Raw genomic sequence first — 6,000 nt, 5'->3', positions numbered from 1 at the left:
CCTCTAGCAGGGATGGGAGGGGACCCCTTCAGAGGGGGACACGCAGGGGCCTCTGGGTTGCTGATAATGGTCTATTTCCTCGTCTGAGTCAGTATCCATGGGACAGTTGTTCAACCGTCATAGAGGTTTCATATATTTGTCTGTGAGTCTACCTCGCAAATTTTTTTAAATGTAGAAAAAGAAAAAAAGCAGAAGGGAGCAGAGAGTGGAAACGTCTGGAGGCACGTTCCAGAGAGAACAAACTGTTAACACAAGGCGAGGAGCTGCAAAGACATGTGCTGTATTCTGAGAAGCAAAATAACTCAGGGTAGCTGGTGCACAAATCATGCGCAGAGGTGGAGGGAGGGGAGGGCTGTGGGGGCCAGATCACGGCAAATGGGTGCCATCCCTTGATGAGGGATGGAGGTCGGTCCCTGCCGATGGTGGGAGCCGCCACAGAATATTTCTGACAGCAAGTCAGGTGCTCGGTGGAGGGCAGGTGGTGGGCAGGGAGGTGGAAGGAGGTTCTTGCTGTAATCAAGGTGAGATCATGTGGGTCTTGGGGGACACAGAGGTCGGGGCAAGGAAGGCACCAGGAATCCGTAGATGACGGAATTGTCTGAGACAATGAACTGATGGAGAAGGTTGGAGACCAGGCAGCAGACTATGTTACAACACGCTGCAGAGTGGATTGTAGGGGAAACATGGGGCAGATGGCCGAAGAAGGCAGATGACGGTGTGTACACTTGAATCTTCAAAACTGGATTCAAAAAAGATGGAATTGAGGCGCCTGGGTGGCTTGGTCAGTGAAACGTCTGCCTGTGGCTCAGGTCATGATCCCAGGGTCCTGGGATCGAGCCCTGCGCATGAGGGGGGGGTCCCCTGCTCAGCTGGGAGTCTGCTTCTCCCTCTGCCCCTCCCCCCTACCTGTGATCTCTCTCAAATAAATAAATAAATAAAACCTTTTTTAAAAAAGACAGAATTTGGGCTGGGCTGCAAAGGAGCAAGGGACAGGGAGAAAGTGGGGAATGGTGGGGGCTCCAAGCAGTCCTGTGGGGAAGGGAAATTGCATATTATGGAGAAGCTGAACAAAAAGTGTCTCCTTGCAGGGGAAGGGGTCAGTAGCTTTTGGTCCGTGACCTCTGTTTTAACATCGACCGCCCTATTCCCGCAGATGCAGACTGAGTCAACCCTTGCCCTGTCTCTTCATGCCTGGGTGTCAGTGCAACCTTCCTGCCCACCATGTCCCCTCGGGCTGTTAGGAGTGGGAGGCAAGAACAGGAGTGGGAGATGCCCAGGGGCCCACGGGGTGGGGGGCTGGGGCCACTCACCTGGCTGCAAACTGGTCCCCCATGCCTGGGTCAGGAAATCACCAATTCACATGGAGGTTTAATCCCCAAGAGGGGCACTGCATGGGGAACAGATACCCAAAGGCACACATCCAGCCAGGCAGCAGGATGAGGATTTCAGAGTACCAACTGGCCCATTCAGTGCTGGGCTCAAGCCTCTGGCTGGAGAGGGAGGGGCAGGGATCAGAGCTGAGGGCAAGAGTTACCCAGGGCGTTAGGGACCCAAACAGACAGGAGTCCAGGACAGTCTCTAATTCCGGAGGAAATATGAAATCCTAAAGCAGTCACACCTACTAGACCAACAGGTAGGGAGGAGGGCAGGAGGGTCTCCCACAGCTCTGCAACCGCTGGGTTTTGAAGGACTCACCCTGGAGCACCAAACAGTGGTTTTATACAAATGGGATTGTTTTTAGGTAGCCCCTAAACCTGAACCTGAGGCTTTAGATATTCGTCCCAACCTGATCACAAGTAAGTCAGGAGGGGTGAGTGCAGGAAAGTAATGTTTCTCGAACATTACATGTGCCAGATGGTATGATAAGTGCTTCGCAGATGAATTCTCCTTTGATCCTTATTAACCTGTTAGGCCGGTATCATTGACTACAACCTGCTGTTAAGGAATCCAGTTCAGAGAGGGTTAGTAGTATTCCCAAGGCAACAGAGCCAGTAAGTGGTAGTTCAGAGCTCCAGATCTGGAGTGAAATGGGCTGAGCGTATAGTTAGAAAGTGTAGGAACCTCAAGTTGGGGGGACTGAGGCAAGAGGGACTTGATGTTCTGAGGCTATACATCTCCCCATCCTCACGAGCCTTCAGGCTCCTCTTCTCTTGTCTCCCCAAGAAACCAATGGTTGGATCCCCAATAAGACATAAATAAATGGTCATTTGGGCAGAAGACAAAGACCCGAATGGACATTCACATTCAGAATCATCAAAATGGCAGTGTAGGTCTCGAGTGGAAGTCATTACTCATGATTTATATACATAATCTACAGAAAAGATCACCCATTCCATTGAAAGAGCTTACCAGATTTTAATGGTTACCAACTGGATGCTTTAGAGTCACCACATCCTAATGAAGGTTAACTTAATGATGTTACTGCATTAAACCTCGATTGCCAATTCAAAACACTCACCCCTGAACACCCCTGTGTAATATATTGCTCTGATGCTGTGCAGGGACCTGGGCCCCTAGGAGCTCAAGAAGCTTTGAAGGACACTCAAGATGAGAATGTTCAGCTACTGAGCAAGCTGTCAACGGGCATATCTTTCTACGCACAGATCGTTAAGGAAAAACAAATGAAATTGACATGCTCTCCAAATAAAATCTTATAAATAATAAAAAATTACTACTAAAAACTCAGTAAAACGATAAAATTTTCCCCAGAGCATCCCACCTTCCCCCAGTTTGGCTAAGATTTTCTCTGACTTCGAACAGCTCAGCTTGCCCATCCAAGCTCTCAGACACTTAGGGAACTCATTCAAGCCGACTACTCCCGTGTTGTGACATTTGGGGAAATAGGGTAACTGGAAAAGCAGGGGTTAGTCATCGAGCCAGAGACCTACCCCAGTCATCTTCCCATCCAGGCCCTCATTGTAATGTCTGCATTACTGCAGCGAGGAGCTCCTTGTCTTCAGTTTCCCAGCTAAGCTTCAGCGTTGATAATCACCCAGGTGTTTCATTCAGAAGTCTATTTTCATCCTTGGTACCTCCTTACCCCTTAAATTCTTCCAATCGTCTCTCCATAGTTCCTGTTGGCTTCCCTCCACCTCCAATCCATTACACCAGTTCTGAAGCCTTCTGCACGTACACCTCAATGCTCATAGCCGAATAAGATAACTAGAATTTTAACCGCAGGGAGTCCACACTCTTCTCTTTCACTTCCGAGGCTCACATGTCCCTTGGGGTCATCGCTTCTCTCTTCTCAAACTCTCCCTTCATTCTCAGAGGCAGAGCTGATATTCCAAAGGTCTTCCATATCACATTGCAAAGGTCCGAAAAGCCCGTAAAGGTTAAGAAAGGCTTTGGGGTTGCACGTTGGAGAGAATTAGAGCACCTCTTGCTAACAACTTAAATGGGGTATTGGGCTGTTTTGGGTTGAACCGTATCCCCCCAAAACTTAGGCGGAAGTCCTAGCTCCCAGTAACCGGTGAATGTGACCTTATCTGGAAAGTCTTTGCCGATGTAATCAAGTTAAGATGAGATCATTAGGGTGGGCCTTCATCCAATATTGCGGATGTCCTCCCAAGGAGGAGATTTGGAAAGAAAGGGAATTCAAACACACACATGGAGGAGAATGCCATGCGAAGACACAGACACAGGAAGCCGAGGCAGATTGGAGTTTTGCTGCCAAGGGGCTACCAGGAGCTTCAAGAAGTTAAGAAAGGATCCTCCCCTGAAGGTTTTGGAGGGGAGCACGGCTCTGCACACACCTTTATTTCAGATGTCTGACCTCCAGAACTGTGAGACAGTCCCTTTCTGTTGTTTTAAGGCACCCAGTTAAGGCAGCCAGGATGCTCTCTGCAACACAGGTCTAATCATTCTGACTCTGCCTTAGAAAAATCTGCCCATCTCTCCCTGGGGACCTGGCCTCTCTCATGCCTCTGGGGGACACTCTCAGAGCCCACCTGCTCTCTGTCTTTCTCCCTCCAGTTTCTGTCTCTCTAGAGCTCATCTTAAAAAATTAAAATGCTTTCATTTATTTTTTCGCTGCCCAAAGAAGCCACCTTTCACGTTACTTTTCAGTAACCCTTAGCCTTTCCTGTCTCATCATCTCTTACCCAGACTGAAGCCCAAAGCCTTCCCTTTTTAAGACCCAAAGTCTGTTGTTTCTTAAATCATAAGACAAGCTCTCTAAGAAGTATTCCATCCTCATTGAAAGCTAGCTTTTAAAAATATCACTTTTCCTCCACGTGAAACTATGTTGTCACTCACCTGTTTAAACTTCCGTTTTTTTTTTTTTTAAGATTTTATTTATTTTTGTCAGAGAGAGAGCACAAGCAAGGGGAGTGGCAGGTAAAGGCAGAGGGAGAAGCAGGCTCCCTTCCAAGCAAGGAGCCCAATGAGGGACTCGATCCCAGGACCCTGGGATCATGATCTGAGCCGAAGGCAGACACTTAAGGACTGAGCCACCCAGGCGTCCCCACCTGTTTAAACTTCTTATCCTCTCACCCTTGGGATATTATCTCAATTCTTTCTTCCTTTATTCAACAGACAATTAAGCAGCTCCTCGGTACCTCGAAGACCCTTTCCTGCTGAATACGAAGCCATAGTCTCTGCTTGTCTTGGAGACAGCAGACTAGTGCCGAGGCCAACAAGCAAACACAAATATGTGCAGAGCTATACAGTACAATAGGTACTGTGAAGGAATGGGATTGGACTCTCTGAGCTGAAATAAGAGCTAGTGTTCATTTAGATGGGGGACTATCCCAATTCTGTATTATTCCAAGCACTCCCAAATTTCATGGCTTAAGACCAAAAACAGCTATGATCTCTATTTTATTGGTTGACTGGGCTCAGCTGAGTGGTTCTTCTGACCCATGTGATGTTACAAAAGCTACAGTTGGCGGGGGGCTCAAGGAACAGGAACCCCCAAGGTGGCGGCGGGCTAATATGGCTAGTAGTTGAGTCTGGGTGTCTTCTGGGAGCTCGGCTGAGACTGTTGACCAAAATACGCAATACGTCATTGTGGGGAAAGGCTACCCAAGGGTGCGAACGCCACCTCGTGTGGTTCACTGGGGTAACCACAGCTAGAGAAGACCTCCCTCACTAAGGGACGAACTCATGCGGATAAGGGTGCTGAGATCTGAAAGACGAGTCTAAGTTAGCCAGGCAAGGAATTGGGAGCAAGGCATCCACACAGAGAACTTGGCTTCCCCCTGGAGCGAAAAGAAGACTCTTGTGGTTGGAGCATGGAGAACAGGAGGAGAGGGTCTAAAATGAAGCTGGGTAGGTCTTCCTGGGCAAATTAATGAGATTTATCTGAAATAGAGTAGGAGGCTATCTAAAGGTTTTTAGCAGGAAGGGTACACAGTCCAATTTGAGTTTTGAAAAGATTCCCCAAAGCGTTGTGAGCAGAACAGACCAGATGGAGCAGGGGAGGTGTGTGGGAAGCCAGGTACGAGGTGACCACAGTAGCCCAGTGAGACGGGAGGGTAGCTGGTGCCAGGGGCGGGGTCACAGAAGACAGGAAGAAGTGAAGAGACTTGGGAGGCTTTCTGATAGTTGCCGTGGCAGGACTTAGTGATGGATCGGATGTGAGGAATGTGAAAGAAAGAGATGCCAAGGATGACTCCAACTGTTCTGACTTGAGTGCTCCCAAGCCAGTGGGATCTGGCCAGCAGTTGCCAACTGGCTGTATTTATTCACGGCTCTCTTTGCCCTCTGCCTCCATATCGCCCTCCAACCATCACTTGGCTACATCCTGCCAGGTGTGTAGGTAACACCCTCCCTCTCCGCCGCCCCAGATCAGATTAGGAACTCCTGTCCTGATTTCCCCCAGCACTTCGTCGTGGCCCTTGTCATATTGTATTCTGGTTGTATCCGTACACATCCTTCAACTCCTCCCTGGAATGTGAATTCCTTGAATCAGGAAGCGTGGCATGTTTAGGGTTGTGTCCCTAGCAGCAGTAAGCACTCCATAAATATTTATTGAATGAACGAGCCGATCTCTGACTC

The sequence above is a fragment of the Halichoerus grypus genome, chromosome 2 (genome assembly GCF_964656455.1).
Source record: "Halichoerus grypus chromosome 2, mHalGry1.hap1.1, whole genome shotgun sequence".
Taxonomy (NCBI): Eukaryota; Metazoa; Chordata; class Mammalia; order Carnivora; family Phocidae; genus Halichoerus; species Halichoerus grypus.
The sequence above is the reverse complement of the archived record's forward strand: the minus strand, read 5'-3'. Positions refer to the sequence as shown.